Here is an 18375-nt window from a genome sequence, read left to right as displayed (position 1 = left end):
TACATTGTCACTTGAACCAAAGCCAGATGAAGAGGATAAATTTGATGAGAAGTTGCCGGCTGAAGCGTTAGGAGAAACAGAACTATTCGCCATCTCAAATGACAAGAATGTACGGATAGCGGCAGGACTTCCAGAGGAAATGAGGAAAGCCATTACCGATGTGTTGATCCAGTGCGAGTCGGCATTCGCCGCTCCAAATGAAGTGCTGAAGGGGATAAGCCCAGAAATAGCGACACATCGTTTGAATGTGGACAAAAGTGCAACCCCAGTGCGACAGTAAAAGAGAGGACATGCTCCAGAGAGGCAGAAGGCGATTGAAAAAGCAGTGGCAGATTTGCTAAAATCAGATGCAATTCGAGAAGTCACCTATCCGGAGTGGCTAGCCAATGTGGTGCTAGTCAAAAAGCCAAATGGAACGTACAGAATGTGTGTAGACTTCAAAGATCTGAATAAAGCTTGTCCGAAGGATATGTATCCGCTACCTAACATTGATATATTGGTAGATGGGACTGCGGGATTTGAAGCTTTATCGTTCACCGATGTGAAATCCAGTTACCACCAGATACCAATGGAGAAGGCGGATGAGATCAAGACGTCATTCATAACTCATCAGGCAACTTATTGCTTCAAGGTGATGCCCTTTGGACTGAAAAATGCTGGAGCAACCTATCAACGGATGATGAACAAAATATTTTCAGACAAATCAGGCGAGAACTTCTCGATCTATGTAGATGACATGATCATTAAAAGCAAGAAGATGCAAGACCACCCGCAGGATATTAAAGAAATCCTGGAAGTGCTGATCAAATATGGCCTCAAATTGAACCCAGATAAATGCACGTTTGGAGCAAGAGCAGGGAAGTTCCTGGGTTTCATTGTTAGTGGCAAGGGAGTTGAGGCGAATCCTGAGAAGGTTAAAGCAGTGATGGAGATGAAGACACCGAGGAATATAAGAGAAGTACAGCGACTCAATGGGCAGTTGGTGGCATTAGGGCGGTTCATATCATGCTCGGCTAGAAGATGTCTACCTTTCTACAATGCCATCAAAAAATCTAAGTCCTTTGAATGGACACCAGATTGTCAAGAAGCATTCGAGGGGATAAAACGACTACTATGTTATCCGCCCTTAATGAGCAGGCCAGAGGATGGAGAAGATTTATTTCTTTATGTATCCGTCACCAGCACGGCGATATGCACCGTAATGGTATGGGAAGAAGAAGGGCAACAATATCCGGTGTACTACGTGAGTAAAGTCTTGAAGGACGCAGAACTTCGATATTCGAGGTTAGACAAAATGGCCCTCGCGGTGATAACCACGACGGCTAGGTTAAAGCCATACTTTCAGGCGCATACTATCATTGTGAGAACTGGAATTCCAATGCGAAAGGTACTACAGAAACCTGACGCATCCGACCGATTAATGGAGTGGTCAATTCGCTTGGGAGAGTTCGATATTCGCTACGAAGGAAGACCAGCTCTAAAAAGTCAAGTACTTGCCGATTTCGTGAATGAGTTCACATGGGATGAAGACGAATGTCCAAAGGCACAAAAAGAAGAGTGGAGTATGTTCACAGATGGGGCATTATCCACAGATGGAGCCGGACTAGGAGTCGCCATCAAGGGTCCGGATGTTATTCGCCTGTACTATGCGGCACGGTTAACATTCAAAACTACCAACAATGCCGCGGAGTATGAAGCAATGATATGCGGATTGAAGTTGCTTAATGAACTTATGCCAAAAAGAGTGGTAATCTACAGCGACTCTAAACTTATGATAAATCAGATCACAAAAAATTATCTGGTGAAACAGGAGGATCTGGTCAAGTACCATCAGGTTGTCGGCAGATTGACGCAGGAGTTAACACATAAAGGAGTCGTCTGGGAGATGGTGCATGTTCCAAGAGGCCAGAACACAAAGGCTGATGAGTTGGCAAAGGCAGCGGCGAGTAGAGACCCATGGAGTCAAAAGGCATGTAATTTGGAAATAAGGTCATCACCAGCATTCGAAGCCGATCAGATTATGGTCATCGAAGAGCTAGAAGACGATGAAGATTGGCGGATGCCCATCCGCCACTATCTAGAACATGGAGACTTGCCGGTTGATAAAAGTTTAGCTAGAAAGCTACTCGGGCAGTCAGCAAGATACTCAATTCGGGATGGAACTTTATACCGAAAATCATATACATGTCCATGGTTGAAATGTATTAGCCGCAATGAAGGAGACTACGTGCTGCGAGAACTCCATGAAGGAATTTGTGGCGCACATGAAGCATCCGCGGCGTTGGAAAGAAAAGTCAAGTTGATGGGTTATTATTGGCCAAATGTGGTGGAGGATTCCCAGAAGATGGTAGCGGAATGTCACAGCTGTCAAATCCATGCAAATGAAAAGCACGTTCCCGGAGCCGAACAAGTCACTATAATGACGGCGTAGCCATTCGCGATATGGGGAATCGATATAGTGGGTCCGTTCCCAGAAACAACAAAGAAAAGGAAGCACTTGGTAGTCGCAGTTAACCACTTCAGCAAATGGGTAGAAGCGGAGGCAGTAACCGCTCAAACACCTGAGCGAATGATCGAGTTCTTACGAGAGAACATTATCATGCCGTTTGGAATCCCACAAACGCTTATAACCGATAATGGCACCCAGTTCAACTGTGTCAAGTTCAAAGCATATTGCGAAAGCATGGGGATCAAGAATCATTTTTCTTCCGTAAATCATCCCCAGTCGAATGGTATGACAGAGGTTACCAACAGGGCCATGATTCAGGGAATCAAGAAGCGACTAGGTGATAAGAAAACAGGTTGGGCGGATGAGATACCTCATATGTTATGGGCATACAGAACCTCTGTAAAAGCAGCAACAGGCGAAACACCTTTCTCGCTGGTTTATGGAGCCGAAGCAGTCCTACCTGTTGAAATCAAGTCGCCTACAGATCGGGTAATTTATTTCTGCGACACCCAAAATCCTATCAACATTAGAGATGCATTGGATTCTGTTGAAGAACGAAGGGAAAAAGCTTACATGCGAATGGCAGTATATCGCAATAGAATCAAGAAGTATCATGACAGAAGGGTGCGAAAGGTGATAATCAATGAGAGCGACTTGGTCTTGAAAAAAGCAGATAAAATACAGTCCAGAGAAGGCAAAGGAAAATTAGGCGTCAACTGGATCGGGCCTTACAAGGTATCCAAGAAGTTGGGACCATCAACTTTTGAAATAGAAGAAATGAGCGGCAAAAAGCTCCCGCGCACCTGGAATCTAGAGAATCTACGCCTATATAAATAGGCCGAGTAGTTCAGGGAAATGACGAGTACTCTTTTTCCTTTTATGAGTTTTTTCCCACTGGGTTTTCTGATAAAAAGTTTTAATGAGGCTTTGATCCCACACAGTTTAGGTACCCATGTAACAAGAAGTCTTTTTTCTTTATCAATAAAGAGGTTCATTGGTTACAATTATTCAGTATGCTACGGCTGAATGCAGGTCCTTTTCAAACTGCTAATACAAACACATAAATGTGTTGCCTACAAAAGAAAGGCGGATGCATGATTACGCATCATTCGCAAAACCTTATGGTTAACCTTAAACACATAAATGTGTTGCCTACAAAAGAAAGGCGGATGCATGATTACGCATCATTCGCAAAACCTTATGGTTAACCTTATGATTATTTGAAAAATTATAAGGCATAAAATTAAGCGAATAAATGAGTACTCAAAAAATTGCAAAAAGGGTCTGGCCACCCTAATGAAAACAAAACTAACTACGAAAAATTACAAGTATGAAGTCGGCAAGAGGCAAGGGTCGCATACGAAAATAACCGGCATTAAAGCGAAGAAGAATAAAACAATAATTGCACATATATGTAAAGCGGCGGCAAAGTCGCTCGGTTGATATATATACTGGCAGTTTGTTACATACAACAGTTCGGATATAAATAAAATTATACCACAGTTTCTTCTCCTTCGCCCCTATTGCCCCCTTCGCCTTCACCGGCTCCTTCATCTTCTCCTGTGGGGTGATCTGCTTCAAGCGAATCCCCCAACAGTCAAATCAGTAACCGCATCAGAGCGAGGTACCTCTTGTTCAACGTGAGAAACATCTTGTGGTACCCCTCCTTCTACGTTCTGATTTGGGATCTCACAGCTAATTGGAGAGTCATGAAAACTCTGCCAATCTAGGAGAAGTACCTCATCCATATCGGCATCCTCGGCCTCCAACTTGTCCCATTTTTCAGCTAAATCCTTTTCAGGAATGGGAACCTTGGGGCGATTAAGTACATGATCTGGATGTCCATGCTCATAAGCCGCATGAATCCGCTCTCCATACCAATAGATGCGAGCACCATCTTCAGCGGTGATCTCCTCGGCCCTCCTCTTTTGCATCTCCAAAGCTTCCTTGGACGAATTCAGATCATCAATAACCTTTTGAAGCTCATCGGACTTAGCCTGGAGGGATTTGAGAGCTTCCTCCTTCTCGCTGATGGCCTTCTGACAAGCACCTTCAAGGGCCTTTACTTTGCCTTGGACATCATCAAAAAGCGACTTCTGAGTCACCAATTCAGTGCCAAGGCTTTCCAGCTCTCTAGCTCGTTCAGCATCCCTGCAGAGAGCACCCTCCGCGAAATTGATAATCTGCATATAGGACGATATGTGAATAAAAAGAGCGAATGGAGACATGCATTTGAGGGATGGAACATGAGTAGAAAGCAATATACCTCTATAGCACGCTTCTCAATCCCCTCCATGGCAGTCGGAAGCGGCACCTGTTCGCGCACACGAGAAGCGGAGGGAAGTCGCCCAAGGACATTGCATATGGAAGAAACAATGTCCCTACAGGAAAAGCTCACGGCTTTACCAAAGGTTCTGGTCCACCATCCGCTGATATCAGGAATCGGCTATGGATACACAAGGAGAAGGGTCAGGAGAACAGCGAAAACTGATAAGAGAAAATAAATAACGCAAGAAGAGCGAATAAATTATGATACCTCATGAAATGGGGTACCGCCCTTGGCTTTGGATGGAGTGGATGTAGATGTACCACCGATAGGCAAGGATACGGAGGTATTCTTCTTCCTAGGGCGAGAAGACTCCACATCCACATTACTCTTCCGCTTCCTATTTAAGGGAAGCTCCTCAGAAACAGAAGCGGGGCCCTGTGAAACGGAAGCAATTGTGGGGGAAGCCGCCTTAACAGAAGTCGCCCCCACAGGAGAATTCGCCCCTGCAACAGAAGTTGTTCCCGCCATCCGCTTCTTCCTTCTCGCCAGGGCTTTCGCTTCCCGATCTGCAGCGAGTTGAGATAAAGGATCACCCCTGCAAAGGGTTAAAAGAAATCATCAACTTGGAAATAAGTTAATAGTACCTTGTACAAAAACGCGATAAGGGATATAGACAACGCGATCTCCCTCGCGATAGGCAATCGCTACTCGGCTTCTTAGCATATGGAATGCCTGATCATATGTCCATACAAAAGGAGGAGTACTCTTCAAGAACTTTATAATAGCGGATTCTTCCTTGCTGGGGTAACCAAAGTTCAAACTCTTTACATTGGGTCGGCCCCAGCAGCGAAGAAAGTTTGGATTCCCTTCATGGAACTTAATGAAGAAATAGGACTTATCCCACTCACGGATTTTGTTCGACTTCTCATCAAAGCCGTAGTAACCGCTCTGTCGGATGAAAGTAAAGTACTCCCCCGAACTCTTGAAATGATGAAGCTTAGAGAAAATCTTGAGCGAGAGGGGAACCTCCAGACAATCCGCCAGAAACTTATCTAGGGTTAAGTCGGCCCATCCATTGGGATGCAGTTGTCCAGGTGCGATTCCATAACCACCAAGGATGGAAGCAATCTCATCCGCCAGCGGATACGTGAAATCGCAGATAATCTGGGCGATAAAAATGGTAAAGTACCCCTTTGGGTAGTCACCAGACCCTCTATTTTCCCCGGGAATGCTTGTCTCCAGGCCTTGAAGCCAAGGATACTGCTCCCGCAAGTCGTCAATCGTCTCGCGGCAAACTAAGCTTCCGGACCTATCCTTTTTCGATAATAAACGGGGAGTTGGGACAAGTGGTGGAATCAACTTCTTGGGGTTGAAACCTAGGCCCTCATCAGTTGTATTCGCCAAATGGAGAAAATCGGCGGGATGAGAGTCCGACCTAGGAGAGCTAGTTGAAACTTCATCAACCATCTCCTCGACCTCGTGAGACACCTCGCGATCGTAATTTTCGTCGAAAGGTGCGAAATCAAGTTCAGGGTTCGACATATCAGGGAGGGGAACGAACAGAAATAAGAAATAGTTGAACGAGCTGCAAGTTACAGAAGGGGAAAACTTACATGTGAGAAAGAATACAGAGAAGAACGAACGCAAAGATGTTGACGCCGGAGAGGAAATGACGGAGAACGAAGGAACCACTTTCGAATTTTGAATATCCAGACAAAGACGAAGAGTTGCCTATAACATATGAAAAGACCCTAAAGGGCTCTTGCCAAACTAAGGGGGAGGCATGTGATGATCCGCGAAGCCAAACCGGGCCGAATCATAAACACGGGCCCAACCTATACTTAGGCCCATGGTTCAAAATCAAATGGGCTCCTAATAAAGGAAGCGGGTAAAGCGGATAACCGCCCCGAAATCCTAACAGGGCATTAAACCTCCCACTCAAACAAACGAAACCACGTTGGTGGCCACGTAAGGGGCGTGGCATAGAAAGAGTAACCGCCCTCGGCGGTTACCTAGAGATACTTATAAAAGAGACATGAAAGCAAATGGGGAGGTAAGTTCACATTTTTTCCCCCTCAATACTATTATCAATCTACTAGCCTTCCACATAAAATTGACTTGATCGTCGGAGACTTTTCCCGGAGATCCTGTCTCCGATTTTGTTTTGCAGGTAACTACGACGAGGACCATCGAATTAAATCCGACAAGTTATCAAGATGCAGTAGAGTTTAAAGGAAAGAAAAATAAAGGAAAAGAAGAACACAAATCCAATTTAACTAACAGAATCTTCATGAGAGTTAACGACATGGACTAAACAGTTTACCGAGAAAAACATTAGGGACTAAACAGTTCATCGAGAAAAAAGTTAGAAACTTTACCGTGTGTTTGTTAAAATACATGGATTAAACAGTGTGTTTTGTCAAACTAGGTTAGAACAAAATGTATTATGGAATATGAATGAAAACCATTGATTCCAATTTTTTTATTTAGTTAAATAAAATTACTTAAAATTGTGAATCACATCCCTACTATGTATATATATAAATCTTTCATTTTATACTCTCTCAATCAAATATTGATTCTCTCCATTTTTAATTTTTCTCGTTCTCTACCGACTACTTTTTTCCAATAGTATTGCTCACTGGCTTCCAATACGTTGCACAATTTCGAGTATATAAATAGATGGATGAAAGTTAATAAAAAACTTAGAAGAGTTTTAACAAGTTCGAATAAGAAATCATTAAACCCATGATTAATTCAAGGGATAAATGAACTATAATCTTTTTTGGCGATTCCTCCCTTTGAGAGTCCTACTCCTTATGAGAGTTTTACCTTTCTTCCAACACCTCCTCACCGCCGCAGTCGCTCACTAGGGCTCCGGGCATCTCTGATTCACCGACGAACACAGTGCCTTCCTTGAACTGTTACCTGCTCTAGAGCTTTCCCGAACGACAGTCCCACCTCCAATTCTCGACCATGGAATCGCAGATGCAACAACTCACCATCGTCGACGGCTTCGAATTCGGAACCGAAGGAGAAGGTACGCTGGAAATTGAATATAAGTTATGCTTGGTTGGTTCTCTGATTACAGACAGGAACTTCAATTTTGAGTTTTTTAAGCATCGTATGGCTAGTTTGTGGAGACCGAGTAGAGGCCTTACGATTACCGAAATTGGAGGTAGACTAATGCTATTTAGATTCTATTACGCTTACGATCTGAAATGGGTGATTGCGAATAGCCCATGGACATTTGATAATAGCCTGCTGATCCTATATGAATTGAAGTAAGGGGAATTACCAACTGAAACTACGTTAACGCACTCACTATTCTGGGTTTAGGCCCATGGCCTCCCTAGGGGACTTTCCTCGGAAACCGTAGCTCAGGAACTCGGAAACTTTGTGGGTCATTTCATTGCTTATGATTCAAAGAACAAGTGGTTACAGGAACAGAACTACATGAGGCTACACTACAACAAATGAGCACTTGTGCCACGAATCATGCCACGAGAATGTAAAATTCGTGGCATATTTTTAGTTAGCCACGGGGAAAATGGATTCCACCATAAACTTTTGATCACTTGATGTATTTATGCCACGGTTAAGTTTATTCCGTGGCAAACATATACTTGTGCCACGAATCTTGCCACGGTATTTTTTTTTGTGTGGCTGAACTTGTTTATGCCACGGGAAAAGTTTAAGTGTGGCATAAACTTACTAATGCCACGGGTAATTTATTTGGTGGCAAACAATAATTTATTATGTAGCAAAATTTTCACTTACTATTCTCACTATTTTATTTAACAATAATATTAATAATACATTTAATTCTCACTATTAACTTTAAATAATTACCCTAAAAAATTTGGAGTACCGCCAAGTTGTCCTTCCCCCAATTGTTAAGTTACCGCCCTCTTCACCAAATAATTCCTCCAAAAAGTTTTCCCAATTTGAAAATCAAATTTCAAAAGCTTAGACAAAACCCTTATTCCAATTGTTAATGTTTATGCTTATGAATGTATGCTTTTAATGATGCGTAATGGTGATATGTCTTGCGACTCTAATTTCAGTGAGAATTTTCGCAAATTTGAACTAAAATAACTTAAATGCCTTAATTGAACTAAAATAATCTGATATGAATTATAAATGGAATAAGGTACCAAAATAGGCCTAAAGTTTTTGGGGAAGTACCAATTTAGGCTTAACGTTCAAAATAGTACCAATATAGGCTTAACGTTTACAATATAATATCAATTTAGGCTTAACGTTTACAATATAACATCAATTTAGGCCTCACGTGCAAAATAGCATCAATATAGGCTTAACATTTATAAAATAATAATATGATTAATTTAATTATGACGTTTAGCTTAAATTGTATATATTTTGTAAAACGTTAAACTTAAATTCATATTATTTTGTAAACGTTAAGGCTATATTGGTGCAATTTTGTACGTTAAGCCTAAATTGATGCTATATTGTAAACGTTAAGCCTAAATTGATATTATGTCGTAAACGTTAAGCCTATATTGGTTCTATTTTGAACGTAAACCTTAGGCCTATTTTGGTACGTTATCCCATTATAAATTAACTAACTAAATTATTTATCAATTATTAAAAGGAATGGGTTAAATTGATTAAAGGGAATGAGTTAAATTGAAGCTTAGATAAGTAGAAGGGTGGCAATTGTGATAGGAAAAGGGCATAATTGAATTTAACTTTAAAAGGTTGGGTCAGTGTGCATAGGATTGAATAATTAGGGGGTTCAATTCGGAATAATAAAGAAACATTGAGATAAGCTCTCACATTACGGATTAGGGTTGAATTCTAACCCCCATTCACACCACCTCCATTCTCTTCTCTCTCAAATTTCTGCCGTTAACAAGAAGAAGAGCAGCAGTCATCCGACCGACCGCCGTTCTTCACCGCGCCTGCGTCGACGTCCCTCCGCCAAGTCCGCTTCGTCATTCCCCGCTCGCCCCTTCACCATTCACCTCGGCCCACCGCGGCGGCAGCTCCGCCGACGACAGGGGTAGCCGGAGACGAGCGGATCCGCGTCTCGGCGTCTCCGTAACTCTCAGGTACTAGTTCCGTGATGTTTTATGTAGAAACTTTACTCGTTTTTTTTTGTTGTTTGCTACACCCTAACGTCGTACTAAGACATTAAGGAAGCTAACTACAAGAAAGACAAGAACTGCATTAAACAAACTAACTGCAAGAGGATAGCTGCAATAAAGCACATAAGCTGCTTAATATTCTAATAATTAGCTCATTCCTTTAGGAATTCATAAAGAAAAGGAAGATCCCGTGCAATCAATAGGGTGAGCCGCTTTGAAAAAGGATTTGAAAAGCTCTAGTCCCATGTTATCCTATAGAACAGGAAGCTGCTAACTGCATTAAGGCTAAGCAGATTAAGAGACTTTTCGAAAGAACAACTCTTTAGAAATGGTCTTCCACGACCAACGCCCCCGATTCGAATAGGTAGCTTCAAGTTTTTTCAACATAAACATAGGAAGGGATGAATGCCCGTTCTTCGGGGCTTTTTCTTTGTTTTCCATATGCTGTTGCTCAAACCATTAGGTATGTCAAAGCCATTCTATTCGGGTTGTTATCGCTTTCGCGGTGAAGAACGACAAATGGGTGATTTGGTGCATCTTTCATCTCTTCCTTTTATTCTTTTTTATTGGATGATTTGTGGAATATTCAAACAGGTTTTCCTCCGAAGAACCTTTGCTGCAGTGGCATGTTTGGTTTTATGGATATGGAAGATGTTATTTGCCTTTGCAGTATGATTAAGGTAGTTTCTGTGCATTACTATTGAGATTCCTATTACAATGACTTTGCTTCTTAATTTCTATGGAACATAAGTTCCTAAAGGATTCATATATGCTTGGTCCTTTTTTTAGTTTCACCTTTTATTTCTCTAACTAATGTCTATTGTGGATCTGGTATAATGTCAAGTAACCATTTAATCCAAAAGCCAAAGAAAAGGGAAAAAAAGAACATACATTTACATGAAAAGATAATTGATATTAAGAAATAATATGCAATGGATCTAAATCATTATAGAACTTTTCTATTTCTAGTTGTTTTATATGTGTTGGCCCAAAAAATAAAATAATTATTTTTATGTATATAAAAAGCTTGGGTTATGTTTTTAGGGTATAGTTTATATTTTCTAGAAAATAATGAACGTGTAAGCTGACCTGCAACCCATGAGAGAGTCCCTCCATACGCGGGGCGTGTCCTCCATACGCAGCGCGTAAACAAGGCGTCCGGAGAAATCAAACGTCAGAAACTCAAATACGCAGCGCGTCCTTCCCGTTACGCGGGGCGTACTTTCTTACGCGGGACGTACTTGCCAATACGTCATGCGTAAGACGCATCCGCTGAGTGTTCCAAGATCAGAAGCTCCAATACGCAGGGCGTATCCATCTATACGCAAGGCGTACTCTTTCCTACGCGGGACGTAACACCAGAGGCGCCACGCGCAGATACCATCAACGAAACATAAGCTTCAGGACCTCCAATACGCAGGGCATAACCAACGATACGCGGGGCGTATCGCCTCTTCCGGCAACAGTTGGAAGCAGTCAATGGAAGTTGAGGTAGTGGGGTGATGTGGCATGAAGGTAGTTGTGTTAGTTGGTTAATAATTACCAAAATACCACTGAATAATTACCAAAATGCCACTCCAAAATACTATAAATAGACCCTATCCCCTTCATAAAAAAACACACTCAAACACACAACAAAACCCCTTCCTAAGGTCCCTTCCAATGCTCTCTAGTTCTTAGTTTTAAGTTTTTAGTTCTTAAGTCTCTTAGTTCTTAGTTCTTCAAAGTTCTTCCTTTCGTTCTTCGTTTTTCTTAGCTTCGATTCCTCTTTTAGTTCTTCTTCAGCTTTAATCCAAGTTTCAATAGCCTCTTTCCAAGTCCTTTCCAATTCAATTTAGCATTCCAAGCCTTCAATTTGCTCAATTCCTAGCTATAATTCTGTTTTCAAATCAATTTTCCAGATTCGTCCAACTACTTTCAAAGCCCGATTCCGTCTGTTTAAAGTCATTTTTGGCTTTCAATCCCTTCGACAAAGTTGTTCCTGACGTCCTGAAGTTCGATCTAGTGTATTTATTTGCCCAATTCCGTGCCCAGAAACTCTATTTACAAGCCGATATTTTCAGCCCAAATTCTTTTAGACATTCTGTTTCCAGAATTTTCCAGATTCGTCCCGTTATTTTCAACTCCCAATTTCGTCTACTTAGCATCCGTTTTAGCCTTCGATCCCTTATAGAAGTTTGTTTCTGACCTCCCGAAGTTCAATTTACACTATTTACTTGTCCAATTCCGTGTTCTTAAGCACTCCAACCAAGCTCCCCAAAGTCAAGGTTTAAATCTGCCCTATTTGCCTACCAACGTTTAGTCATTGCACAAAGCACATACCGTACGGGCCCGACCGGTTGCAGCTCTCTGAGGACCTCGCACCTACACCAAAATTCAACTTCAATCCGAGATAGCTATTGTGGCTCCAAGTTTGTTGTTGAATTTCAATTTATTTTATCGCATTTCAATTCTTTGTATTGATTTGTTTGTTCCAATTCAATTGATTACCTATATGTTTAATATAGAGATTTCTCAATTGTAATTTAATTCATTTCCAATTTCATGTTTCAAACATTTATTCATCAATAAAATACCGATTTTTCACCAAATCTCGTGTCAATTTCGCACTTTAATTTCTTTTATTTTCTCGTCTTCAATTTATACGCTTAGCTTTAAAGAATAATTTATCTCGCAAAGTTTCTATAACAGCGCGAGAGACCCAAGAGGGACTTTTTCAATCCTTGCGTCCCTCGCCAATTGCTTCGATTAGATTTCAAGTTTTGGCGCGCAAATTCCATAAACTTAACCATTTTAATTGAGAAGTAATCTTCTCTGGCACGCCCGCACCCTAACCACACGTGACAAGGTTGAAATTAGCATATTTCGAAAATATCGCTAACAATTTTTGGCACGTCCAGTGGGATCTTTTATTTTTTGTTTTGGCTTAGCCAAAAATTTGTAAGACTTGTTTTTTCATACCACGTATATATTCTTCACGCTCATTTTTTAACCCACTTGTTTTTCATGCCTTGCTTTTGTTCCGTTAATAAGCATTTATTTATTTCCTTGTTCTTTCTTTTTTCAGCACTAGATTACTAACATAATTTCATAATTTTCACCCATAAGTACTCACGGAGAATGCCTCCTAGGAAGAACACGGGAAAAGATCCAATCCCATCGGACTCCGAAGAGAGTCAAAATCAGAACCGGGATCAGAGCAACGAACCCGCCATGCCTGAAGGTTGTGCGGCTGAGACCTTGAACAATAGCGGGGGTGCAAACCAACAACCTCAAGGCCCACCCATATTCGACATGGCACCATTTTTAGCAAAACTAGAGAAGCAGATCGACCAATTTCTACATGGATTTTCGCAATCCATGAGAGAAAGTTATGAGGATGTGTGCAAGGCAATGCAAGCCAACAACGAGGCGGTGAAAAATTCCAACAAGGGACCGGCTCTCGAGGAAAGGATCGTTGATTTAACCGGGGAGATCAGCAAAATCCCAAAAAAGTGCACCGAGCTGTTCACACAAAGGGCGACATCTCAAGGACCGGTGGACGGTGGGAAGAAAACACCGACATCAGGAGCTGGGGAAAGGTATACCCCGCCACCAGCTCGAGAAGAGAATCTCAGGTTCAATGAGCGCGGTGACAAGATCAGCCCAGAACCTATTCAAGTCCCGCCACCTCAACAACAGTTTAGATCTTATACAGGACCTAGTAACCATGCCGAACATTACGAGGAAAGCTATGCTCGTAATGTGGGGGGCAATGTGAGACAAGCCAACTTTCACCCACAACGGACGACGCATACACGCATGGAGCCCACCAACAACTTGGGAGAGGCCCAACGCATAAGAAACATCATCCAAGAGATCTATGGGCCAGCCGTGAGGGAAGTATACCGACCCGAGTTCCAGAAACCATATCCATGGCATTATGATCAGCTATACCCTTTACCCCACAATTTTAGAGTACCTGATTTCACTTTATTTTCAGGAGAAGAAGGACAATCTACTGTGGAGCACGTGGCACGCTTCACCTTTCAGTGCAGCGGTTTGAGCATGGACATGAACTTCGACATGTTACGCTTGCGGCTATTCCCAGGTTCACTAACGGGACCAGCTTTCTCTTGGTACACCACCTTATCATCCGGATCCATTCATGGATGGGAACAAATGGAAAGACTGTTCCACAACCAGTTCTATCGAACGGAGCCCGAGATCTGTGTTGCGGAGCTGTCCCGAATGACGCAACGACATGGAGAACCGGTTGAAAGTTTTATCAACCGATTCAAAAAGATGCGACATCATTGTCGAATCAACATCCCTGAGGTCGAGTTCGTGAAGATTGCCCAACGTGGGTTGGAATTCGAAAACCGGAAGAAATTTCAGGGGATAGATTTCCACGACTACTACGAGTTGGTGGCCAAGGTTTCAGAGTACAAGGAGTTGATGAGGGAAGATCATCGACGCAAGAAGAACTCTGTAGGAAGCTACCAAGGGGATGTACAGACGCATGAGGTAGCCATTGCCGACTTAACGAACATCGGATCTCGCACATGTCCCGTGTTGGTAAAGAATCCCAAAGCACCCGAGGTAGTTAAAAGGATCCCAACCACCCAATATACGTTTGACGTCTCGAAGACGGAAGAGATCTTCGACTACTTGCTAAAGGAGAAGTTCATCACATTGCCTCCTAGACATGTGATCCCATCCAAAGAAGAAATACACGGACGAAACTACTATAAGTATCACGACAACTGGAGCCACACCACTTAAGCATGTTTTGGTTTTAGAAATGCCGTGCAGGATAGGATTAACCGCGGGATACTCCAATTCCCGGAAAAGAAGGAAAGCATGCTGATCGACGAGGATCCATTCCCAGTAGCCAATATGATCAATGCCACTTCACTAGTGTGGGGGGCAAAGGGAAGCAACAGGGTGACGTGAGAACCCGACAGATATGGGTACCAAAAGCCACGCCACCAAAGTTGGAGGAAAGCTCAAGGCAATCACAGAATACGAAGATAAGAGACGTGCAACAACAACAACCACGTTTCGTGATACCCTCGAGCACGTCACCCCTCAATCAATGGCAATTAAATAGCCACAAGAAATTCCCAAGGCCTCTCTCCAGGAATGCAAAAAGAAGATTAAGGAAAAGAGAGGCAGAAAAGAGAAATAGTCAAAATGAGTCATCCAGCGTCAACTCCAACGATGCGAAAAGAGGAGGAAAAAACCAAGAGAAGAACCTCCAAATCCGGGTTGGAGATTTCATCATACGGGTAGATTGTGCAGCTACCTCTTTAATCTTACCTTCGGATTTTAGGAGCGAAGACACCAAGAAGGAATGCCCCAAATCCGAGCATAAGGAGCAAGAAGACACAGTCCCAAAGACACCGGGTGAAGAGGGCATGAAGAGGGTTTACTTTGACAAGCCCACTCCAAGGATGACTCGCCATATCAAACCTCTATACGTCAAGGCTCATGTAGATGGCAAACCAATCTCCAGAGTGCTCATCGACAATGGATCAGCCGTTAACATCATGCCTATGAAGATGGTCCTAGCCTTAGGGAAATCAGAGGAAGATATAATCTCATCAGAGGTGTCAGTTTCAGCCTTCACGGGAGAAATTGCAAAGACATACGGAGTCCTACCATTGGAACTCACCGTTGGCTCTCACACCGCCATGGCCGCTTTCTTCATGGTAAATTCAACCGCGAGTTATCAGGCACTGTTAGGGAGAGATTGGATTCACTCCAACTCATGCATCCCTTCGTCTTTGCACCAATTCCTTCTATTTTGGAAAGGAGACGAGGTGGAAGTTGTTCGGGCAAACGAGAAGCCATTCGAAACCTACTCAGATGTGGTCGAGGCTAGACTCTACGAGGAATCTGTAGGCCCAATCTGAGTGGGATCCAATTACAAAGAGCAAGCATGTGGCGAAGAGATTAAGAATATCCTAAGGCCAACGGCAATCGTGCCCCGTCGAAGGCCATCCCGTGATGAACCAATAATAGAAGAAATTCCATGACTAGCACAACATCGAGAAAAGAAGCGGTAGCTTCAGCCGCTATATCAAAACTGAATGCACAACAACTAGCGGAGAAACTATACCAGGAGGACGACATGAGGGTCTCAGAGATCGAAGCACTCAAAGGAATAGCAGAACTAGATCCTCAAGGAGAAGAAATCCAGTTTCAAGATCTGAAAAGGGCGAACCCGAAGCTAGAAGACGAAGGTTCCATGGCAGTCGACCCTCTAGACGAAGTGAACCTAGGGACAGAAGAGGAACCTCGGGTTACGTTTGTCAGTAGCTTACTAGGCCCAACGTTGAAAGAAGCCATTATCACTTTGCTCCAGGAGTTCAAAGACTATTTTTCATGGAATTATGATGAAATGCCCGGGTTGAGCAAGGACGTAGTGGAACATAGATTGCCAATCAAACCGGAGTTCAAACCCTTCAAACAACCAACAAGAAGGATGAGCAAAGAGGTTGAAGGCAAGGTGAAGGAAGAAATAGAAAAGCTATTCAAGGCTAAATTCATCAGACCAGCAAAGTACGTGGTATGGCTATCTAACGTCGTACCTGTAGTAAAAAAGAACGGTAAATTACGCGTATGCGTAGATTTCCGCGATCTAAATCTAGCTACGTCAAAAGACATCTATGTGATGCCTATAGCCGACATGTTAGTAGATGCTGTGTCTAAAAATGAATTAATATCTCTGTGTGATTACTATGCGGGATATAACCAAATCCCCATTGCCGAAGAAGACATTACAAAAACGGCATTTCGATGCCCAGGGTCAATCGGCACGTTCGAATGGGTCGTCATGCCGTTCGGTTTAAAGAATGTCGGCGCCACATACCAAAGAGAAATGAATGCCATCTTTCACGATTTACTCGGCACCTCTATGGAGGTATACGTGGACGACATCGTTATCAAGTCCAAGCGAGAAATGGAACATGTCGGCCATTTGAGGAAGAGCTTCGAGCGGATGCGTAAATACAATTTGAAACTCAATCCTCTAAAGTGCGCCTTCGGGGTCAAAGCAGGGAACTTTCTCGGATTCTTAGTCCACCAAAGAGGAATCGAGATTGACAACAATAAGGCAAAAGCAATCAAAGAAGCACAACCTCCGAGGAACAAGAAGGAGTTGCAGCGGTTCTTGGGCCAAGTAAACTACTTGAGACGATTCATATCAAACTTGGCTGGAAAATCCAGAGCCTTCTCAGATCTGTTAAGACTCAAAGACGAAGAAAGCTTCAAGTGGGACGTCAAGCATCAAGCGACATTCGAAGAGATCAAAACTTACTTGAGCAACCCACCTGTGTTGATGCCACCAAAGGAGGGTACTCCACTCAAGCTCTACATATCAGCAACCGACGAGTCAATTGGGTGCTTGCTTGCCTAAGACAATGCAAATCATCATGAACAAGCCATCTATTATCTAAGTCGAACATTGCTATCGGCAGAAACGAGGTACAACCCAGTTGAGAAGACGTGCTTAGCCCTCTACTTCGCTTGCACAAAGTTGAGGCATTACTTGCTCAAAGCGAGAGTTTATGTGATTGCTAGCACCGACTTGATCAAATACATGCTCAACTAGCCTATCCTCTCAGGAAGAATAGGAAAATGGTCACTAGCACTGGCCGAGTTCACGTTGGTGTATCTCCCACAATCCTCGATAAAAGGGAAAGCAATTGCAGATTTTGTGGCCGACCACCCAACCAACTTTCAATATCCCGAAGAAGCAGAGCTGCCAATTTATCTGACGCACAAAGAGCCGTGGCAGTTGAAGTTCGATGGTTCAAGCACAGACAATTCCAACGGGGCAGGAGTGATCATCACAGCCCCATCCGGGACTAAGACAATATTAGCGGTAAACTTGGATTTTGAATGCACAAACAACTAGGCTGAATATGAAGCTCTAATCATCGGCTTAGAAATCTTGATAGACCTAGGAGCGAAAGAGGTCAAGATTTTCGGTGATTCATAATTGGTTATCTGGCACCTAACAGGAGAATATAAATGCTCAAGTTTATTTTTGTTACCTTATTTCGCGTTTGCAATTCAACTTTTGGAAATATTTGATGAGGTCAGTTTGGAGCATATTCCAAGAAATGACAACTGGGAAGCTGACGAGTTAGCCCAAATCGCTTCTGGAATGAAGATCTCCAAAGAAACAGCATACAAAGTTGTTATCATCAGAAGACAGGGCCATCCTTCCGTGGCGGATATAGGCGTCTAGTTTGAATCATTCGACATCGATATTAACTTAGCTCAAGATTGGAGGAAACCATTCATCGATTACCTCAATGATCCTTCCAAAAAAGTAAAATATTCATTGAGCATTCAATCTCGAAATTACATGTTGATGGCAGGTGATTTGTACCGTAAGAGCTATGGCGGAATGCTACTCAAATGTCTCGGCTTCCCAAAAGCAATGGAAGTCATGAAGCAAGTCCATGAAGGCATATGCGGAGCTCACCAATCCGGAAGGAGAATGCGGTGGCTTATCAATCGCCATGGATACTTCTGGCCAACGATCCTAT

Source organism: Euphorbia lathyris, chromosome 2, assembly GCF_963576675.1.
Source record: "Euphorbia lathyris chromosome 2, ddEupLath1.1, whole genome shotgun sequence".
In the NCBI taxonomy this organism is placed as follows: Eukaryota; Viridiplantae; Streptophyta; class Magnoliopsida; order Malpighiales; family Euphorbiaceae; genus Euphorbia; species Euphorbia lathyris.
This window is presented reverse-complemented; position numbering follows the sequence as displayed.